Here is a 23,108-nt window from a genome sequence, read left to right as displayed (position 1 = left end):
TTAATGTCCTTTTTATGACCAACTTTTGTTGCTGACACCTTCCTCTTGGAGAAAGACACTGATTTATGACTGAGCCATCCCTACACACGGAAATCAAATCATTCTTTCTGTCTCTTAGCTTATTTTTGTTTAGAGGAGAGGATGGCTTCCATAGGCTGTTCAGAAAATGGCTGGGACAAATCGGAGTAAAAAAACTTAAAAGTTTTATTTCTGTCTCTTTCTCCCCACAAAGGAGTTTGAAATTCTTGCTTCAGGCCATATGGAGTGGATATTCCTTCCAGAAGGAAATTACAGACCACTCTCTGTTTCTACTCAACTGCTTTTCACTCCGTAAGTGGATTCTTTGAAGCAGCCTTTTATTTACCTCAGATTCTGACATGAATAATTGTTTAATTGCCTTTCAGCCTACACAAGATAAGGAACCATGTCTCAAAAATTGTATAATTCTCTTAACTAAACAATAGCGAAGCCATCCGGAGTAGTTTTCAAAGCAAGAAAAGAATTCTTCACATATGTTAAGCATTTTATTCTTTTCAAAATGCATTGCTCTGTATTATTTCACTAAATTGGATAACGTATATGAAAGCACTGTGTAAATTACATCACATAACAAAAAAGTGAAATGTTATAACAATGATCAATTTGATTTTCCATGTGGGAAACTGAGGCTTCACAGGGGTAAGTTACAGTCCCAAATCACAGCAGTTAAACGGAGCCCAGACAGTGGTCTGCCTTCTACCTTCGGTTGTGCTCTCTCCTCTGCAGAGGATGCTTCACCTCTTGAGGCCTTCCCCAGCAGAGGCCCAGGATCACCTGCAAAAGGCTTCCCCAAGGGTGGGGCCAGAAGCAGGGCTGCAGATACGTGTCCTGAACCTCCCTGCTGGCTCCCTTCAAAGGCTTCAGGCATAGCAACCTGCCTTTCTGTCTTGTTCAGTCGCCACCAGTCAGCTGTCTGCAGACTTCTCTCCCTCACGTTGTGGCAGAGGAGTTGTACATTCTCTAGATTTTAAAAATGTATGTTACGTTTTCTTTAAAAAAAAAATTGTCTCTGAAATAAGCTCCCAATACATTTGCATATTTTTAAAACGTGTTAGCAAATTCTCATAATAGGATTTGCGTTTGTTAGAGGAGGACTGGGGCAGAAATCACAGAGGGATGAAGCACCTGCCACTCCCCCACCCCTCAGTGGGTGCAACCCACCCAGGGAGGCAGCAGGATACAAGGTGGAGGAGTACCCCCAATACCCAAGAACCCCAGGCGAAGGGCAGAGCAGCCTGAGAGCAGGGGCAGGATACCAGAGGGAAGGGCTCAGGAGGGTTTCAAATGCATCAAAGGACACAATCAACAGAGTGAAGGGGCAACCCAAGGAGAATCAAATAAAATATTTGCAAATCATATGTCTGATAAGGGATTGATATCCAGAATATATAAAGAACTCCTGGCCAAGCACAATGGCTCATGCTTGTAATTCCAACAGTTTGGGAGGCAGAGATGGGAGGATTGCTTGAAGCAAGGAGTTCAAGACCAGCCTGGGAAACAAAGTAGGACTCCATCTCTACAAAAAGAAAAAAAAAAATTAGCTGGATGTGGTAGTGCACACCTGTAGTCCCCACTACTTGGGAGGCAGAAGCAGGAAGATTGCTTGAGACCAGGAGTTTGGAGGCTGCGGTGAGCTCTGATCTCACCACTGCACTCCAGCTGAGCTGGTATACAGTGAGACCCCCTCTCTTTAAAAAAAAAAAAAAAAAATTAAACATTTAAAAATAAGAACTCCTGTAACTCAACAACAACAAAGTGAGTCCAAATAAAAAATGGGCAAAGGACTTGAATAGACATTTATCCAAAGATTATATGTATACAAATGGTCAATAAGCATATGAAAAGATGCTCAGCATCACTAATCAATCTTAGGAAAATGCAAATCAAAACCACAATGAGATACCACTTCACACTCATTAGGAAGGCTATTAATGAAAAAAAATAGAAAATAACAAGTGTTGGATATTGAGAAACTGGAAGCCAGATGCATTGGGAATGGGCAGGAATGTAAAACGGTGCAGCCACTGTGGAAAACAATATGGTGGTGCCTCAACAAATTAAACATAGAATTACCATATGTTTCAGCAATTCTGAAGCAACATCATTCTCTGGGGTAAATACCTGAGGTTTGCCATCTCATGCCAAGGAAATCGAGTATGCAGACACACAGGAAGTGGGTTTGGGAGCAGAGGTTTAATAGGCAAAAGAAAGAGAAAAGAAAACAGCTCTCTCTTCTGTGAGAGAGAGGGGAACCTGAGTGGGAGTTCCGGCCGGTTGTGGAGTGCACAGGGTTTTATAGAAAGGCTTGAGGAGGCGGTGTCTGATTTACATAGGGCCCAAAGATTGGCTGGACCTAGTGTGATGTTTACATAGCTTAAGGGAAGCTGGCTGCCCCACCCTAATCTTATGCAAATAGGCTATTTGCCTGACTAGCTCCATGTTGTCTGCCACCTGCTGCACATGTGGTTGGCAAGGAAAGGGGAAGATGAAGCTGCCATTTTGAACATGCCTATTTCCCAGGTAACCCCTTTCCTATTGGCACAACTGCCAGCATTCACCTGTGCAAACTTCTAGCCTGCCTTTCTATGTCTGCAGCTTGATTTTACTGGCTGCTCTTTGTTAGAAAAGAAAATGATTTGGGGGCTGCTTTTCATTAAAAGGAAAACCTTACTGAGGACTTCCTTACCCTCACTATCTGCCTAAATAATGTCTTTTTAACTCCTATACCATTTCCATTTCTGGGTATATACCTAGAAAAGTGAAAGCAATGACTCAGACAGTTAGTTGTACACCCATGTTCATAGCAACATTATTCACAGTAGTCAAAGGGTGGAAGCAACCCAAGTGTCCATTAGCATATAAATAGATAAGTAAAATGGGGTCCATATAATGGAAAATATTCAGCCTTAAAAAGGAAGGAAGTTCTGACACATGCTATCACATGGATTAACCTTGAAGACATTATGCTAAGTGAAATAAGCCAGACACAAAGGAACAAATATTGTATTGTAGACCAAAAATAAAATTATAAGGCCCCCCAGTCATCTGTAAGGACCCCTCGTCTCAGCCAAGGGCACTCCAAAGTTAACCTGAAGAACTTGTTCAGGTCATCATGGGAAGGTGGGGTGGGACACACCTCATTATACCCTCCTCCCTTTTGGAATTCAGAAACAGCCAGCCAGCATTAACATGAACACAGTCCTTAAGTCTGATAAGAAACATTTACAACCTCTTCTCTTTGGAGCCTGCTACTTGGAGGCTTCATCTGCATGATAAAACCCTGGTCTCCACGAGGACATTTACCCAGACATTCCTTTTTTTTTTTTAGATGAAGTCTTGCTCAATCGCCCAGGCTGGAGTGCAGTGGCATTATATTATCTTGGCCCACTGCAGCTTCTGCCTCCTGTGTTCAAGTGATCCTCCCACCTCAGCCTCCCAAGTAGCTGGGATTACAAGCATACGCCACCATGCCTGGCTAATTTTTGAATTTTTAGTAGAGATGGGGTTTCACCATGTTGTCCAGGCTGGTCTCAAACTCCTGGTCTCAAGTGATCCACCCCCCTCCGCCTCCCAAAGTGCTGGGTTTACAGGCGTGAGCCACCGTGCCCCACCAGACATTCCTTTTTATGATAATAACTCTTTCAACCAATTGCCAAACAAAAAATCTTTAAATCTACCTATAACTTAGAAACTCCCCCACCCCCCCAACCTTCCACCCCTCCCTTGCTTTGATTTGTCCTGCCCTTCTAGATGGAACCAATGTGAATTTTACATATACTGATTAATGTATTATGTCTCCCAAAAATGTACAAAAACAAGTTATATCTCGAACACCTAGGCTGCAAGCCATCAGGACCTCCTGAGGCTGTGTCATGGGCATGTCTTCAAATTTTTTTTTTTTTTTTGAGACAGAGTCTTGCTTGCTCTGTCACTCAGGCTGGATGCAGTGGTGTAATCTCGGCTCACTGCAACCTCCACTTCCCGTGTTCAAGCGATTCTTCTGCCTCAGCTTCCCGAGTAGCTGCAATTACAGGCACGTAAGACCACACTCGGCTAATTTTTTGTATTTTTCGTAGAGATGGGGTTTCACCATGTTGGCCAGGCTAGCCTTGAACTCCTGGCCTCAGGTGATCTGCCCACCTCGGCCTCCCAAACTGCTGGGATTACAAGCGTGAGAGAACTTCCCAGAAAAATGTGAAGGTCTGAGGAGAGAGGGAGGTATTGAAATCCATCGAAGCCCTCTCCAGGGAGGACACTTTCTGGAGGCTGCTCCGCTGAGGCCAATGCCACTTAGAAGAGGAACTCACGCCCCTCCTCACCTCTGCAGTGTGTGACAATCCCTCAAAGGCCCTTTCCCAGTGGGTACATGGCCTGGGAAGGATGAAGGACGAGGTGTCCAGCTCCTACCCCAGGGTCATCTATCTGACAGTTCATCTCTCCTGTCCCATCCGGATGGCAGACAGGACAGACTGTGCCCATCAGGGACCATAAAGGAAACTCCCCTGATCACTTGGCTCCTCCAGAGGGTAAGAGAAGAAACACCCTGTGTATACAGAATTAATACAGAGGGTGATGTGTGACAGAAGTTTGACCTCATCCCTTTTTCCATTGGTTTTTAAGCTTTCATTTAAGCCAAAACAAGTGGTTCCAAATCGTCACACTCACACACACACACACACACACACACACACACATACACACACGTTTTATACTCAATAGTTATTAAGACCAGCTATAAATTTTGCTAATTTCTTTGCTTCTTCCTGGACTACACTTTCCAGCAATCCTTTCAGGATAATTGATGGGAGGGACACTTTCTCAGGTCTTATATGTCCAAAAACATCTAATTTTACCCCTCATACTTGAATGATAATTTGATTGGGTAGAGAATTCTATAACAAGGTCACTTTTCCTCAGCATTTCAGAAAGTGACTACTCCACTGTCTTCTTCCACTGGGTGCTGCTAGTGAAGTGTGATGTTAGACTGATTCACATGCCATAGTGGGTGACATGCTTTTTCTCTCTCAAAGATTTGAGTTTTTCTGTATCCTTGATATTCTGACGCCTTACTCTAATCTACAGGGGGTGATTTGTTTCATTAAAAAAAAAAGTATCTTGCTTTGTCCTCCAGGGAACTTTCAATTTGAGGACTACAGTTTCAGGAAATTCTTCTCTGTAATTTCTTTGTTAGTTCTGCTCCCTCTTCTCAATTTTTTTCCTACTGGAACCCTTAAAAGAGGGCTTTTTAACCTACTGTGTCTGGAGTCCATATTTCTTACTTTTCGTTCTTCCATTCCATTTCTTTATCCCTGCGTCCTGCTTTCTGGGAGATTCCCTCATGCACTTGGACTTATTTGGATATTTGGCCTTCACGCTTAGGTGTCTTTCTTTCCTTCTTTGAGACGGAGACTTGTTGCTCTTGTCGCCCAGGCTGGAGCACAGTGGTACAATCTTGGCTCACTGCAACCTCTGTCTCCCGGATTCAAGGGATTCTCCTGCCTCAGCCTCCCAAATAGCTGGGATTATAGGTGCCCATCACCATACTCAGCTAATTTTTTTGGATTTTTAGTAGAGACGGGGTTTCACCATGTTGGCCAGGCTGGTCTTGAACTCCTGATCTCAGGTGATCCGCCTGCCTCAGCCTCCAAAAGTGCTGAGGTTACAGGCGTGAGCCACTGCGCCCAGCCAGGTTTCTTTATTCACAGTGACATAGACTAATTCAATTTGCACTGACTGCTAATAGGAGAGGTGGATGCAGCCGCCTTGTTCTGTGCTCCTCTCTATTCACAGTGACACAGTGGGGAATGAGTCCACCAGGGTGGCTCTGTTCTTCCCGAATAAGCACCCTGCCTCTTGTGCCTAAGCCACCCAGCTCCTCGATTCCAACCACCAGGTGGGACAAATATTTGGTGGCACCTGGCCCTTCTGCAGCAGGACTCTCTTGCACACACCTTAGGCTATTTTTTTTTTCTTCCTCTGATCCTTTTGGTCTTTTAGGGATTTTCAGTTTCTGAAAACCCCTTACCCTAAAAATCTACAGTGGTGCAATCTCGGCTCACAGCAACCTCTGTCTCCTGGGTCCAGCGATTCTCCTGTCTCTGCCTCTCCAGTAGCTGGGATTACAGGTGAGTGCCACCATGCCTGGCTAACTTTTGTATTTTCAGTAGAGATGGGGTTTCACCATGTTAGCCAAGCTGGTCTTGAACTCCTAACCTCAAATGATCCCCCCCATCTCGGCCACCCAAAGTGCTAGGATTACAGGTGTGAGCCACCACGCCCAGCCTGTTACATATTTTTTCTATTGTGTCTGAAAACCTAGTGCTGAAGGGAAGGCAGCAGTACGTGTTTGGGCCACCATTTTGAAAAAGGAAAGCTTCAAATAAAATCTTAGAAGTTCGAGATGTAAGAGATACAGTGCAGCACTTTAGTTGAAGCAGAGGTGGAGGCCCCAGAGGTCTGCTTCCCTTCTCCCTCCCAATGGCCTGTGGGGAGGCTGCAAGGAACACCCAAGGCTCTGTGGAGCCTGGCATGAAAACCACCCACCCATGTTATTATTGTGGCTTCATGTCAGCATCACAATGGATTTGATAGTTGGCACCAGGATCCTGATAGCCTGATCCCACCAATGGTGACAGACTACTTTTTTAAATTTAGAAACTTGGGACCCTTTTAGGACTTTCCTTGAAATTTCCATTTTTTGGTCTGACAGTTCACTTGCAAAGAACTGTAATAAGTAGGAGGCCATTGGCTTGAGGCTGTGCAGGTACTTTGCGTTCCTACACAATGAACTGCAATCTAACTTGGTATATATAAACAAACGAGAACCTAACTTAAGAGTGTATTTTTTTGTAACAACCGGTCTCAGCCAATCACAAGCAGCCAAGCTTCAGCCATTCACAGGTAGTCAGCTGATCAGACCATGTCCAAATAAGGCAAATTCCTAGCCATAACCAATCAAGTTATGTCTGCACTTTACCTCTGCATTCAGCCTATAAAAGCCACAGCTCATGCTGCTAACTTGGAGCTCTACGAACCTCTTGAGGTTCTGAGTGCTGCCTGATTCATGAATCATTTTTTGTTCAAGTCAATTCTGTTGAATTTACTTTCTATAAAGTTTTTCTTTTAACAGAACTGACATTCTTTGAGCTCAGTAAATTATCATGCCATTGCTGTCTCTGTTTATTAAGCCTGACTACATCCCCAAGTGCTCTCTGATGACTTAGTAAGGTGGATCTTCATACCACCCCAGACCATAATCTTTCAATATGTAGTAAATATACTGGCTATCAGTTCCACCTATGTAAGAGGTGTTTTTAAATTACTTTATATGGAACTCTCCCACTGTGGATATGAGGTAACAAACCCATTTGTCTCATGCACACAGTGGGGGATGGTTGAGTGCAAAGATTGTTGATGTTTTGCTGTGTGTTCCTCTGTGTAAGGCCTTCCTGGGGGCCATTGAGATAACTTCGGTGATTTATATCACCTCAAAACTTTTAAGGATTTAGACTTTCTTCTCTCTTGGTTGTATTCCTGTCTAAGGCTGGCCTATGTATGACCCAGCCTTATTCAGGTAACTTATTCAGAGGTAGAAGATATTTTATTTATTTAGAGAAATAAGAAATCATCATACCAGACTAGTGATTTGAGTAAGAGATTTAAACAGAAATTTTTTTTTTTTAATTCTTGAAAGTATGTGTTGTTGGACAAGCAAAATTTTAACGTGTCAAAAATTTATTTAAACTATGTGGCCATTATCTGGAGTAGAATAGTGAATTATGTCAATTATTTTGTTAATTATCTTACATTTTAAAGTCTTATTTACATACATAATTTTCATATACACCATAGAAAGTCTACTCAAGCCTCCATTTTCTCCAAATATTTAGTTGTTCTTAGTTACCTGTGATCATAAAATGGATTTTAAGCAGTATTATTTGGTGGACTTTTGCTTCAACTCCAGCAAATCCAGCAGTTTGTTGGTTTGTCACATATTCATCACCTATTCTCTTATCTGTGTTCTTTTCTAAGCAGCCCACCACCTTCCACTGGGGGATCTATGAGATTCCAGGGAAGCTGACTTTATCAATGGGAGTGAGGCATGAGGTCTAAGTTAAGCCAATCTGTGCTTTCCATTTCTTGGAACACAGATATTGGCTGCAGAGGGGGCATGTGTCTTAAGGGGGTCCAAACAGAATGAACTTTCAGATTTTCCTTGGAAACATTAGGCAGGAACGCTGTCCTGCTTCCCTGCTTCCCTTCTGGATTAGAATGAGGAAGTAACAGCCCTGAGAGCTCCTGGAAGCCATAGGGGATCTCAAAGAGAGTCAGCCTTAGAATTTGGCCCCAAAAAGGGCAATATGAAGAGCTAGGAACAAATAAGGTTCTTGGTGACATTGTTGAGCTCCTGGATCAAGCCTTATCTGGAGCCAATATTACCTCTGGCATTTTCAGTTGCTTGAGCCAACAAATTCCCTTAATTGTTTAAGCTATTTTGAATGAAGCTGTTTGTTGGTTGCATTCTAACTTGTATACTTTGTAGATGACATATTAGTATACAACTTCACAGTTTAGAAATTGTATTATCTTACTTCATTGTCACAACATCTCCACAGAGGTATTTAGAAAAGCTGTTACTCCTCTTGTTTTATATGAAGAAAGGGACTGTGAAAGCATTGCCCTAGGTTAAACAGATGGTTAAGTAGAAGAGGAAAGTTATATGAGGACAGGAAGAATGTGTTTATTTTAAAGTTGTATTCTCAGCATCTTTTATGGTGCTTGCCAATTCAATGTAATACAAATTTGTTGAACAAATAAATCAAATAATAGAGCTGTAATAGTAAAAAGAATAATGGGCTTAGCTGTAATTGATCATTCATCTTTTCCAACAAATATTTACCAAATGCTTATGTAGAGGTATGAGGCTCAGTTGTGCCAGTATGTCTAGTGAAAAAGACAAAGAAAATTGGTATTTCTAATGTTCTGATGCTCTTTTTAAAGTTTCAGAGAGTTAAACGATTATAGTATTTACATATCAAGTCCTGCCATGACTTGTTAGGGAGGGTCCTTGCGTTTCAAATCTCTTTCTCTCTTTTTTTTTTGAGATGGAGTCTCACTCTTGTCATCCAGGCTGGAGAGCAGTGGCGCAATCTTGGCTCACTGCAACCTCTGCCTCCCAGATTCAAGCGATTCTCCTGCCTCAGCCTCCCAAGTAGCTGGGATTACAGGTGCCCGCCACCACACCTGGGTAATTTTTGTATTTTTAGTACAGACAGAGTTTCACCATGTTGACCAGGCTGATCTTGAACTCCTGACCAGGTGATCCACCTGCCTCGGCCTTCCAAATTGCTGGGATTACAGGTGTGAGCCACTGCACCTGGCTGTTTCAAATTCCTTTTCTATTGCATATATCCATAGTTTCTGCCATATTCGCCTTGAGAATGGGGACTGCTGAGGTAGAAAGTCATGCCAATTGTTTCATGTTGTAAGTACTCAGTACCATCTGAATACCTCACAAATATTGAATTATATTCTCAATGTCTAAGTCTCTCTCTGGCAGTGTCTTAGAATGTCCTTTCATTCAAATCTCTTGGGGACCATTAAGAGTTGAATTTACTATTTTAGCATGTATTATAGTAGATCAAAAATCCATACTTCATGAATGAGGCAATATATAGATTTGATATTCTATCAGATTGCAAAGTAATAAGAAAGTAGAAGGAGAATCACCCTGTGGGAATGAGGCACCAGCTACCCAAGCAGTCAGAGAAATAGCCTGAATTGTAGTTCCCCAGGGATGGAATGAAAGAAGACACAACCAAGAAATTTAGCTCTTTAGATCTAATAGAAACCTCAAAGAATTAGATTTCAAGAATTGATAGATGAAAATTGTTTCAGGATTTAAAAAACTCAGCAAGGTTCCATTTCCTCTTTTCAGCCGTGAGTATTGGAAAGAGCAAAACCTTTTGAGTGGGACAGAACAGGGTTCAAATCCTAACTCCAACAATTTAGGCAAGTAACCTGCTCTCTCTGAGAGTCATTTTTCTTATCTAGAAAATGGATAGTATTTACCTTGATAGGGCCAGGCATATAGGAAATGATAGCTGTTATTCTGTACTTTTTATATAAGTAGGACAAACTTAGAGTCATGAAAAAAAGTGTTGTCACACTTATTTTTTGCTTTTCTTAGAAGAAAAAAAGGCCATACTTCAAAGCGTTCAATAGCACAGAAAGAAAAAAGAAAATGAAGGGCACATTTTGTAGAATCAAGATTTTTTCCTCAAATTCAATCATAGCCCCATAATGAGCTAATGAGGGTGGAACATTGCTCTCTCGTATCTCTCATTGCTACATTTACTAGCTTTCATCTGAGAAAATGAGGGAAGCTTTAGTTCACATACTTGAATACTGTTCCAAATGTCTCATGTTTCTGATAATGTCCTTCAGGACCCTGAGCAAACTAACTATAAAAGTGATGAATGACTGTGGATTATTCAGCAGATTCTTGGTATCCTTTCAGAAACGTTAAGAACAGCTCCTTAACTCTTCACTCATAAACTCGGTGTTGTTTCCCCTTGGGTAATTTCTCTCATCTTTGAAGTTGAGTCCCATCAAGTGACAATGGCATGATTTATTCACGTCCAGGGCCAATGGAAGAAGCACGAGGGTGGGAGGCTGTTAGCTCTCGCCAGCGCCCCCTCTGGCCACTCCGGCAAAGGCCGCCAAGTGACAGCACACTGAATTCCGGTGCAAGGCTCTGGTGTGGGTGGAGGCGGCCCTGAGCAGAGCCCAGAATGTTGGAACAAGAGTGGGGTGACCCGGCTTGCTGCTTCTGAACCTATATCATCCTCACTACTCTGATTAGAGAAAAAAATGGGAGAAGGCTTGCAAATACTGTGCAATAGAGGTGGTAGTTTTACATAAATCTAAAATATTTGGCATGAGTTTTATGGAGACTCAAAACAACTTAAGGAATGCAATTTTTTTCATATAAAATACCTGATAATTAACCTCTTCTTACTTTTTGAGTTATTAAACTTGAATCTTGGTAGGTCTTTTTTTTTTTTGATAGTATTAAGTCAAATCTGTGATATGTGTAAAGTATCACTGACATGCTCAGAAAATACCTTTATCCTACACCACCCCCAATGGCTCCCAAGTACGTGACTTAGGAACCTTAGTGAGTTCATCAGTCATTCAAATCAAGGAAACTTATTGCCGAGTATTCTCCCTTCTTGGGAGAACTCAAATGTTGCACTCCTGTGTCTCACTTCTTTCTCATCCTGAAGTTGAATTTAGTCATAATTGTTATACTACTATAGCATTTGACAGTTTTCAAAGCATGTTTATTCACAATATTACAAGCAGAGAAGATTTCACTGTTTTTGCTTTTTAGAGGAGAACATTGGTGTTCAAAGAAATAGACAAATTTTTGTTTAATCTATTACAGTCTTGGATACTGATCAATTTATAGAATCCCTGAGTCTAGAGAAGAAACCACACATATCAGCTTTTAGTTGCAAGTTAAGTTTGAGATAAATTCAATTTTAAAAAATCAAATTATAAATTCATTGGAAGAAAATTTTTAAAAATATTGTTATGATTTGGGGGAAGGTAGAGAAAAACTTAATAACTGGGGATTCCAGGACAAAAGTCATAGTGAAAAATATTGCTAGACTTAAGGGCTTAAAACACACACACACATACACACACATTCAAAATTTCTGAATGGTAAAAAATATATTCTGATATATTTTGGAATTTATCAAGCAAAAAGGCAAATGACAAGAATTTAAAAAGTAACATGTTTAATATATAAAGAGTTCTTGCAAACAAATAAGGAAAAGATGTCTCCATATGTTAACAACAGATCTAAATTGCAAATTCACAGTAGAAAAAATAAAAATGGCCAATAAACATAAAAAGTTTTAACCTTCCTGGTAACAAATTTAAAAAATTAAAACAATAAAATTCTCCAACCTGGTAGGGAAAAATAAAATAGAATAATAATACACAGTTTTGGCTAGGACTTTGGGAAATAGGTAACTTCATGCTATGGTTTTGGGAATTTCAGTTTGGAGAGCAGTTTGACATTACATATCAAAATCCTTGAAAAAGAGCATAACATCTGATCCAGGTTAGGGATGAATCAGCCAGTAGTTGGAGAAGTTGCCAAAGACCCAAGTGCAAAAATGTAAATGGCAGTATTTTTATTTTAATCATGAAAAATGAGAAACAACTTAAATTATTGGTAATATGGGGTCATAGATGTCATAATTAAGCCATAAAAAGAAAGGCTACCAAATACAATACCATGAATAGTTTGATGTAATTTTATTTAGGAAAAATGCACTCATTAATAAATACACACATATATAAATATATGTCATAGTGTACATATAAATTATATATATTTCTGTGTGTGTGTATGTGTGCATATGTGTGTATATATATGGAGAGAGAGAGACAGTGCCAGTCTTGGTTCTCAGTGCTTTACATATAACAGTTCATTTAATCCTCCCTACAACCCCAAGAAGTGAGTGCTGTAATAAACTCCATTTCACAAATGAGGAAACTGAGGCAGAAAGAGGGAAGCACTTGCCTAAAGTCACACAGCTAACGAATGGCAAAGCCAGGATTTGAATCCAGATATTGAGGCTCCTAAGTCTCCTGTCCTGAGCACCAACCCGGCTGCCCTGGGTGACATAGGGAGCTCTATGCCCTCTGCTCTAAACAGATAGACAAAGGCTTGGGGGACGCACAGTAACTGGCATTCAGTGCTTACCTCTGGGTGGTGGGATGATAGAGGGGACTTCTGTTTATTACTTGAAAAAGTTAAATCAATACTTTCTGATTTTTCTGCACTTACAAATCACTTAGTGGTGAAGCAAAACAAATGTTTTTGTTTTGTTTAGTTTTTGAACTACAAAGTTTAGAAAACATGGATTTCTGCCCTTGTCCCGGTAACTTACAGGCCAAAATAGGATTAAGGGAGAGCTGGCCTAGCTTTCCCCACTCCATCTCTCTGCTAAGCCCTTGATTGTGAAGCCTCACAAAGACGCAAAATGTGTGTGGGGGGTTTGCTTTTTTGTTTTCATTTTATTTCTTTCTGAACATTCTATGCCTGTCAATATTTTTTTTTTAGTAAAGGAACTATTGCATTAGGCCCAGCATTCCAAAGACCTGACATGCAGGCCGGGAGTTCAGGCCGTTCATGTGATGGGGCCTCTCCCTCTGGCTGTTGTCAGCCAGGCATTGGAGGTTTCTTGTTATTTCCGCTCAGTGTTTTTTTTTTTTTTTTTTTTTTTTTCCAAAATCACAGAGGATTTTAATGTGAGGAAAATTCTCTATTTTTTTTTTTTTTTTTGTGGCTCAAAAAGTTTTGGCTTTTATGATTGTGACAAATACCTAGGGGACTAGAAATAGTACAGTGTTTCCTGGTATTAAATAAATAGAAGTTTTTAAAAGAGAACACAGATTTCTGAAATCTGTGTCAGCTTGATCGACTCTGAGGTGGACCTGTTTAGACTTTTCCGGACCATGGTGGTGGTGATGGTCGTAATGACGGTCACAGTTTTCTGGGGGCTGGCCCTGTGCTCTGCCTTGTGCAAAGCGCTTTCCGCACATTGTTTTTATTGACTGCTCCTAGCATACATGGGAAGGAGTTAAGGGTATCCCCACTTTTTGCAGGGCCCAGTGGTTTCCTGGCTGCCATGGGGTCACAGAGCTCCAAAGTGGAAGTGCTGGGATCTTAACTCAGGTCTGTCCAAGTTCAAAGTGTGTGCCTGACCATGCAGTTTGGGTCTAAGACCATAGGTAACTACTGACTTTGTGGAGCGTGAGTGCCCACTTCCCATTCCCTCATCCACCCTGGAAAGCACCGGGGCAAAGGGGCTCAATCAACGTTTATGGAATGAATGAATGACTGGGTGAATGAATGCATGAACGCAGTCCCCACCAACATGCCAAAGGGTGTGAACAGTAGAAAAAAGGCCATTGTGTAAAGTTCCTTTTAAAACTTTAAGACAAGGACTTGAGGGATGAAGAGTCTGGGTTTTGGGTGGCTTTATTCTCTTTTGGTCTGGATTATTTTAAATGTGGAGGGGGAATACTTTAAGTTCTGGAGAGAGAGAAGGGTGCTGAGGGTTGCCTAGAGAAGACAGAATAACTTACTCTAAATTACAGTTTGGTCTCTAGAGCAGGGAGTGGCAAACTTTCTTTGGAAAAGGGTAAGCAGTAGACATTTTAGGCTTTAAGGACCAGAGAGTCTCTGTTGCAACTATTCAGCTCTGCTTTTGTAGCATGGAAGCAGCGATATGTAAACAAATAGATGTGGCTGTGTTTCAATAAAACTTCATTTAAAGACTTTGAAATGTGAGCTTACTTTGTATTATTTTTGCATGTCACAAAATTATTACTCTTCTTTTTTTTTTTCAACTATTTAACAATACTACCCAAAATGAGCTACAGATTCAGTGCAATCTCTATACAAATGAAAAAACATTCTTAATCATGGTCATACAAAAATAGGCAGCAGGCTAGACTTGGCTGGTGGACCATACTTTTCCCACCCCGTTCTATAGTCCAGACAGATGTGAAGAGTGAAGCTTTTCATCTTTTCCGTCTTGTCAGCTCAGCTGCCTTGGGTAGGAAGGGGTTTATAAAAAGTGCTTCTTCACTGCATCAGCTGTATGGTTGGGCAAGTTACAAGTTACTGGCACTCTGTGTGCCTCTATTTCCCCTTCTATAAAATGGGAATACAAATAGTTCATAGTTTGGAGGAGTAGATAAAATCATCCATTGAAGACACTTAGAACAGTGTCTGACATGGGGAAATCTTCACTAAATATCAGCCATTCTCATTATGGTTGTTGTGGTTGCTGCTGTTTGTTAATGGGGTGGAGAAAGACATGAAATCCCAGGAACAGTTTGGCCCTTTGTTCCAGGAGCAGCAATAATTTTGACAATATTATGGGATGCCCTGGGTTCGTCCCTTGACTTTCCCAATCTGCCCATTTTAGGGTATAAATCTTTAGCGTTGGAAGGGTCTTCTAGTGAAACCCCCTTTCTAAAGCCAATCTTATCTGTAGACACCATTACTAAGAGCCATCCCTCTGTTTTTTATTCTTTTATAAGATAGGTGCAACCACAAGAGGAGATGCAGGAGAGGCTCAGGAAAAAAAGAAGCTGATTATACTCGCAAGTCCTAGGGACAAGGGGCACACACGCCGTGTTGGTCCATATGAGAAAGACACCAGGGTGGAGTGCACAGAAGACAGGATGAGGGGGAGATTTAAGCCATAACCTTTGTTGGGGTTTCCGGGGAAAGGCAAGGCAGGGCAGGGTGAATGGTTTTGGATGGGCTAGACTGAATAATTCTGGCAGGCTTTGGGCTACAAAGAGGGGTCTCTGTTGCTGGCACCTGGTCCTGGGATGATGTAGGCAGAGGAATACTGCCTCGTGGGATGCACTGGCCAGATGCAGGAGGTCTGGCACTGCACTGGTTAGTTTGCATATCAAAGGCATGCTTCAGTCCAAGTCCTTTCTCTAAGAATTGGCCGGATCCAGGAGGGGCCGTCTCTCCCCAACCAGAAAGGGTTTTAAGATGCCAAAACATCATAATATACAGAAAATTTTAAAGTCTTTGCAACATACCCCCTCAAATGTGATTTCAACTGCATCCAACCCCATTAAAAGTTCTAGATGAGCCCCAGTTGTGTCCTGTACCTAACCAACACTCTTGTTTTTAGGCTTAGAGACCCTCCATCCTGACTTTCTCCTACAAAACTGGCTGTGCTCGTGTCCCCCTCCTAGGTCCTCCGTCTCCTCCTCCAACACTTATTGACCACTTGTAGGTGGCTTGACTTGAGGCCCCGGAGACAGGGAACAGGTCTTAGGCATCTTGGAGTCCCACACTCCTAGCCCACGCCAGCATTCCATCAGTGTTTGTATAATTGAGTGGTACCCTGGTTCCCACACGTGGTTCACATCAACAGACTCACTCTTCTCCAAAGTCACTTGCGCCTCCTCCAGACGCTCCATGTACTGGATGCTCCAAGCTGCTGCAATGTCCTAACCTACATTTGCCCCAGTGCCCCACAGCACTGAGCACCTCACCAGCAATTAAAGAGGTTTAACCAAAGTGCCAAAGCACATACGTAACCAGGATCAACTGACTGGCCTGGGAAAGCTTCTGTGTGAACCCTGCCACCAAAAGCGAGTGTTTGTTTGGGCAGACAGGAAGCAGTGAACTCAGAGAATAACATAGGCAGAGCCCAATGAAGTAAGCAGAGAGAAGGAAGTAAAATTTTCCATTCTAGTTTAGCCATGACTAAAGTTGTCAGGAATCAATGCAATAACTTCGAATTTGAACGTATTTGCATGAGTGGATCTCTTTGCAAATCTGGGCTTTTATTTTCCCATATGTTCCTACTTTAGCTTTCACAAGACTTTTTACAGTTACAATTGCAGAAGAAATGATCTGAGACATGTTCAGATATATTTTGTTCATTTATTTAACAAACACTCAATAGTGCTTATTTATGCCAGGCACTGTTCTCAGAACTTTATATATAGCCATGACTCAATGCTGCTTTTCATTCATTTATTCATTCATTCAATAAAAATAAATCTGATATCTTCTGTGAAACCACATTGTACCAGGAATAAAAAGGCATAAGATACCGTTTTCTTTTCTCTTGGGCTTAGTGGGTGAGACAGACAAGTAAATCAATAACACAACGCTTATAGTACGTGATGTGATAAGGGGACACACAACATGTATCATTCGTCCTATGGGACAAGGAGGAAGGGCACCAAAATTAGCCTTGAGTAGGTGACTCTGAAACTGGGTCTTAAAAGATGAGTGAGGGGCTGTGAAGATAAGAGGAAGCTGTGGCAGGAACAGCTTGTCCACAGCATCAAGGGAAAGCTAGCTGCACCCTCAGGGAGCCAGGAGCCGTCTTCCACAGCCTTAAGCAAAGGCTGTGTATCTGAACATGAGGAAGGGGCTTAGACAGCTTAGGCGGCAATCACAAAGTGCCGCCAACTTTGTGTCTTAGTTTGTTTATGCTGCGATAACAGAATACCAACTGGGTAACTTATAAAGAACAGAAATATATTTGCCTCATAGTTCCAGAGGCTGAGAAATCCAAGATCAAGGTGCCAGCATCTGGGAGAGACTTCTTGCTATGTCCTCCCATGGCAAAAGGTGAAAGGATCAGAGAGAACCAGACTCACTTTTATGACAAACCCACTCTCCGTAACAAACCGGCTCCTGAGATAATGACATTAATCCATGCATGAGGCAGTGCCCTCAGGACCTAATCGCCTCTTATTAGACCTCACCTCCCAACTCTGTTGCCTTGGGGATTAAGTCTCCAATCCATGGACTTTGCTTCGGATTTGTTTGACACATTCAAACCAGTGCAAGATGCAAGTTCAGTTTCTGATGAGGGCTCTCTCCCTGGTTTGTAGATGGTTGCCTCCTGCTGTATCCTCATGTGGTCTTTCCTCTGTACGCCCACAAACTCTGGAGCCGTTCTCTTTTTATATGGACACCAGTCCTATGGGATTAGAGTCCCACCTTTATGACCTCATTTGACCTGAATGACTTCTCTAAACTATCTCCAAATGCAGTCACATCCTATGGTGCTGGGTGTTAGGACTTCAGTACATGAATTGCTACGGGAACGTGGGGAGGAGGGATTGGGAGAGAGGAGACTGGTATGAAGGCTACTGAGATAGTCCTGAGAAAAAATGGCAGAAGGCTAAGCAAAATCAATGGCAGTGGGGATGGGAAGGAACCAAGAGATGCCTGAGATTTGTAGAAGGCAGAGTCAGTGGGTGGAGGCACCCAGTTGGCTAGGAGGACTGGGGTGGAGGAACAGCAGAAGATCGTAGCGGGGGAGGGAGGAAGTGAGAGGGTGCACTCTAGGATGCCCTCACAGCGCTGGATGAAGGGATGGTGATGCCTCCCTGGGATGAGAAACACAGGAGAAACAGCACATCGGGCAGGAGGAAGACGATGAGTTGCAGGTGCCAGGGGGAAATCATGTGGAGAGGTTAGCAGGAAGTTTTGTAGATTGGTCGGAGAGCCTGACAAGAAATCTGGCCTGGAGCTGGAGATTCAGACATCACCAGCTTATAAGCGGTCATCAGAGCCAAAGATTTGGACAAAGTCATCCAGGGAAGGTGGACAAGGACAGAACTCTGCAGTTCAAGAAAATGAGTGGCCTGAAATTAGGGACAAAGAGTGGGAGAAGACAGGGAGCTGGTACTATTACTCGAGAACCAGGCACTGAGCTAGATGCTGTGCGTGGGCAGTCACCTCACTGTACCCTTACAGAAGTCCCCTGATGTAGGCATCAAGCAAACACACTGCACTTACTATATGCCAGATAATTCTTTGCCATAGCACATCAAATCCTCACAAACAGCACTCTTCACATGTGAGGAAATGTAAGCACATAGGAGTAATGTGTTCAAGACTGCAGAGCTAGACTCAAGACGCCAACTCAGGTGACAAGGCACCAGAGTCTGAGTTCTTAACCGTGTTGCTCTCCTGCCTCTCCCGCTATTACCCTAATTGTAGAGATGAGAAAATGAAGGACAAGAGAGTTTAGGAAACTTGCTCAAGATGACATGGCTAGCAAATGTTAGAGTTAGATTTTTCAACTCTAAACCCTTTGCACCTTTCACTACATTGTGCAAGTTCTTCACAAGCTAAGGGAAGAGAGAACTGCAGGGACAAGTGTAGTCTATTGAGATCAAAACAGAAAGTGTTTATGAGGTTTAGTAACAAGGAGGTCATTGGAGACTTGGTCAGTTTCAGGAGGTGTGATGGGCAGAAGTCAAGGTATAAAGTCTTGAGGAGTAAATGTCAGGCAAGGAATTCAGAGAATTTTTTTCAGGGAGTTTGACCATAGAGAGAAGAGAGATGGAAATGTACTAAAAGGGAAAGTGAGATGTTAAAATGTTTAAAAAGTTATTTTTTTTAAGACAGAAGAAACCTGTAGATGTTTGTATGCTGACAGAAAATCCAAAAATGGTGGTAGTGGTGGTGCCTAATTGATTTTTAATCTTTTGTGAATTTGGTAAGGTTGAATCAAAGTTTCTGAATATGAACTTTGGACCTCCAAAGCTGAGAAACTGAGCCTGCAAGCTGCTGACGTCACCAAAGCACAGTTACCTTAATGGGGACACATAAGGATGGCAAAATCTTTGCCTTGTCTTTTACCTGTGAGCATAGCCACAGACTCACCAACTGGTGATTGCCTTGCTATAAAGTCTCTAAATTTGAGTGGTAACACTATAGCTCAACTGTTAATCTCACTTGTAGCTTAAATAGCTATGAGGTACCCTACTCCAACTGCAAAGATTTAAAACCATGAGAAATCACTGCTGGTGAGAAGACAAATTGGTGCAGGCCTTTAGGAAAATGATGACACACGTTTCCAGAGCAGTACACATTCTCATATCATTTGTCCCAGTAATTCCATCTCTGAGAGCTTGGATACAGAAAACAAAATCTAAGTCTGAAGATGTTTATTGCAGCATTGTTTATAAGGAAAAACCAGAAACAATCTGACTGTTCAAGAGTAAAGAAATGTCTAGACAAACAATAGAATACACACTTGATGGAAAACAGCATAGTGATTTAAAATACTATTCACAAAGAAAATGCAATTTTCACAATGTAATATACATATAATGTTAAATGCGCAAAGCAGAATGAAAATTCTACAATAGGAACACAACTATGTTAGCAAACCTAAAAAAGACTGAAAAGGTCTTCGCCAGGAGTGATTGTTTGCCTAGTTGGTACTTGGGTAATGAAAAAGACACTAAACATGAAAGGATCTCTCTAGCTCTCTACTGATTAGCAATGGCTTACATTACATTGAACACTATTTTTTTTCTGTTCACTTTTTCATATCTTTCTCTGGCATTTTGGTAATGCGTAAATTACCCATAAAGAAATGCAGGTGTTTTGCTGAAAATGCATCAAATGAAACCTCTAGACAACATACCAAGAAAGCATCTTTAAAATATTTTTATTATGCTCAACATCATGTTTCTGTATAAAACAATACACATTTATTTGGAAAATACAGGAAAATTGTAAAATCACAGAACTGTGGTGAGGTAAAGAAAAATTTCGTTTAATTCTTCTACTCAGATCTAAGTATTGATACCTTACTGTGAAGGAAACTGATTTTTTTTTTTTTTTTTTTTTTGAGACAGAGTTTCACTCTTGTCACCCAGGCTGGAGTGCAATGGCATGATCTTGGCTCATTGCAACCTCTGCCTCCCGGGTTCAAGCGATTTTCCTGCCTCAGCCTCCCAAGTAGCTAGAATTACAGGCATTCACCACCATGCCCAGCTAATTTTTGTATTTTTAGTAGAGACGGGATTTCACCGTGTTGGCCAGGCTGGCCTGGAACTCCTGAGCTCAGGTGACCCACATGCCTTGGCCTCCCAAAATACTGGGATTACAGGTGTGAGCCACCGCACCCGGCCAGGAAACGGATTTTGATGGGAGGGACTGGTATGTTTATCTTAAACAAATGCATATAATTCTGATATAAAACCCCAGTTTAACATTTTACCCTTCAAGAAAGCCAAATCATTCATAGACAGTGTGGTGTAGGTTTAAGGGCAATCAAGAGTTGTTGAGCTTGATCTATGTGAAGCTCATAGGGTGAGTTGTTGAGTTCGATCTATGTGGAATGGGGAGTGTAGGGGCTGGTGAGGGCTCTGTAGTGGACCTACCCTCATTAGTGGACCTACCCTAATTGAAAGCAACTTTTGCAGCTGTTATTGTTGTTGAGGTTGTAGTCCACCAGCAGGTTGGAGACATGGGCAAAATATAACTAGATTTCAGCCACATGTTTGGACATGGTGCCAGAAGACTAGTTCAGGTTGATTCCTGCATTTCTCCCTGTTATTTGAGGACAGGGACCATCCTCTATTCAACTCTATATCTCCAGCAAAGCACTGAACATAGCAGATGCTCAATTAACATATGTTGAAGTAAACTAAAGGCTTGGGTTCAAATTCCTACCCTATCATGTATTAGCTAGGTGCTCCCATTCACTTCTTTGGCTTCAATCCCATCTTTGATCTAGAGACTTTCAAATCTCCATCATTGACATTGTCTCTCCAAAACGCCAGACCCAGCTAACTCCTTGACTCCTGGACTTTTCTAGCTTGATGTTCCATAAGTAGCTCAAAATCAGTATGTCCCCCTTGAACTCTCACTATCTCTCCTCAAACCCCTACTCTTCCTCCTGTGAACCCTAGCTTCGTTAATGCTGTCACCATCTCTCTGGGTACCCAAGCAACAAACTAAGTGTCTCTCTCTGCTCTTTTTCATTTATTTACTCGTGAGATCCCTCCTGCTGACTCTAACTCAAAAATGTTGAAACCTCATCTCCATTCCCACAGCTGCTTTTGTTCAGACCCTCATCATATGTTATCTGGATTATTACATCAATCTCCTAACTAGTTTCTCTGCCTCCGATCTTCCTGTTTCAAAACATTTTCTACATGGTCATAACCAAAGGTTTCTGTCTGAACTTAGGCATAATTATATCACTTCCTTTCTTTAAAACATCCCATGGCTCCTCATTGCCTTAAGAATCCAAATTCCTAGACGACTCAGAGGGCCTGTCACAGTCTGGCTCCAACAGCCCTTTATGGTCTCATCTCATATAAAACTCACCCCTCTTATCCCAAATAAGATGGTCTGCTCTAGCTGTTTAAAAATTTCCCCCCTCCCCCAGATGGAACCATAGCATCTCTCTTTGCATAGAATGGTACAGAATCTCCTCTCCCATCTTCTTATTGCTGCTGCTCCTTCCGCTGGGAGCTTCCCCTCTCCATTGGAAGTCTAGCCCTGTGTCACCTACTTTGAGCACCCTTCTTGGGGCAGAACCACTTCTTTCTCATAGTGCTTAGTCCATACATCTGTGGTAGCACTTATTGGATCCTTGTGTGTGTGTGTGTGACCTCAGAGCTTAAGATGGTCCCTGGTGCATAGTGATGACCCTGTCAATGTTTGGGACAAGAGTGAAGTTCTAAGTAGGGCACAATGGATTTAACTGCTGGCACCAAATCCCTCCCCTGTGAAAACAGCCCCAGCCTCTGAGTCCTGTCTACAGTCTCAGCCCACCCCAGACCCATTCTCTATGCAGGGACCCTCAAACCTCCCTTTGCAAGAAGGTCTTCTGGATGATTTTTTCACAGGTAGAGCATCCTTCCTGAGCCACAAAAGATTGAGTCAGTAGTGATCAATTCATGCTCAGTGAATTAGATTTGTTCAGAGAGGCCCAGAGATGGGGTAATGATCCCATGGGTAAAAGATCCATGTCTGGAGAAAGGATAGGTGTGCACCTAGAAGAAGAGGAGAGAGTGGGGCTCATTTATATTCTGAGATTTAAATGAGATATGGCAGGACTCTTCATCCCATCTGATTAAACCTACACAAGAGTTCATGTGGGGGCACACAAAGACTAACTAAGGATATTCTCTAAGTTCTACTCAACTTTTGGGATGTAGCTTAGAAACCTAAATCACAGTACTACAGAAAGCCTCAAAACTAGGCTAGATTCTCCTCCCATCCCATCCAGGCTTCTCCGCAGCAGAAACAGGTGTTTAATTAAATGGAATAATATAGTTCTCCTTTCATACCTCAGGAGATCGATGAGCCCATAGCTAGCACTCACATATTTATAGACTGAACAAATGAACATATTCTGGGGCTCAAGGAGATCACCACCTACTGGGAAGGCAGGGGAGGTGGGAGGATGCTAGGACCCCGCTATCCCCACTACACGGCACACTGCAGTCTAGGGTTCACCATGCAGTAGAAAGGAGAAGCAAAGCGATGAAACCCTCGTGGGATTCGTGAAGGCTTTATGGAAAAGTGATGTGATGATCAGTGGGATTTCTAGGGGGAAGGGATCCAGGGCCAGGAACCAGCTGAAGGAAAGGCTGAAAGGAGGGAAATGCAGGGTACGATCTGGATGGAGTTAAAATGGCAGAAAACTGAGGCTGAGTGAGAGGTC

General features: G+C 42.1%; 1 long non-coding RNA gene across 1 annotated transcript; it reads left to right on the top strand.

Annotated features, from left to right (window-relative positions):
• Window positions 1-221: 221 nt before the first annotated feature.
• On the top strand, window positions 222-1,057 carry LOC101177339. The gene is made up of 2 exons (XR_178706.1): window positions 222-330; window positions 766-1,057. It is a non-coding gene; the product is annotated as an uncharacterized LOC101177339 (long non-coding RNA).
• Window positions 1,058-23,108: the final 22,051 nt, after the last annotated feature.

This window comes from Nomascus leucogenys, chromosome 9, assembly GCF_006542625.1.
Source record: "Nomascus leucogenys isolate Asia chromosome 9, Asia_NLE_v1, whole genome shotgun sequence".
Taxonomy (NCBI): Eukaryota; Metazoa; Chordata; class Mammalia; order Primates; family Hylobatidae; genus Nomascus; species Nomascus leucogenys.
The sequence above is the reverse complement of the archived record's forward strand: the minus strand, read 5'-3'. Positions and strand labels throughout refer to the sequence as shown.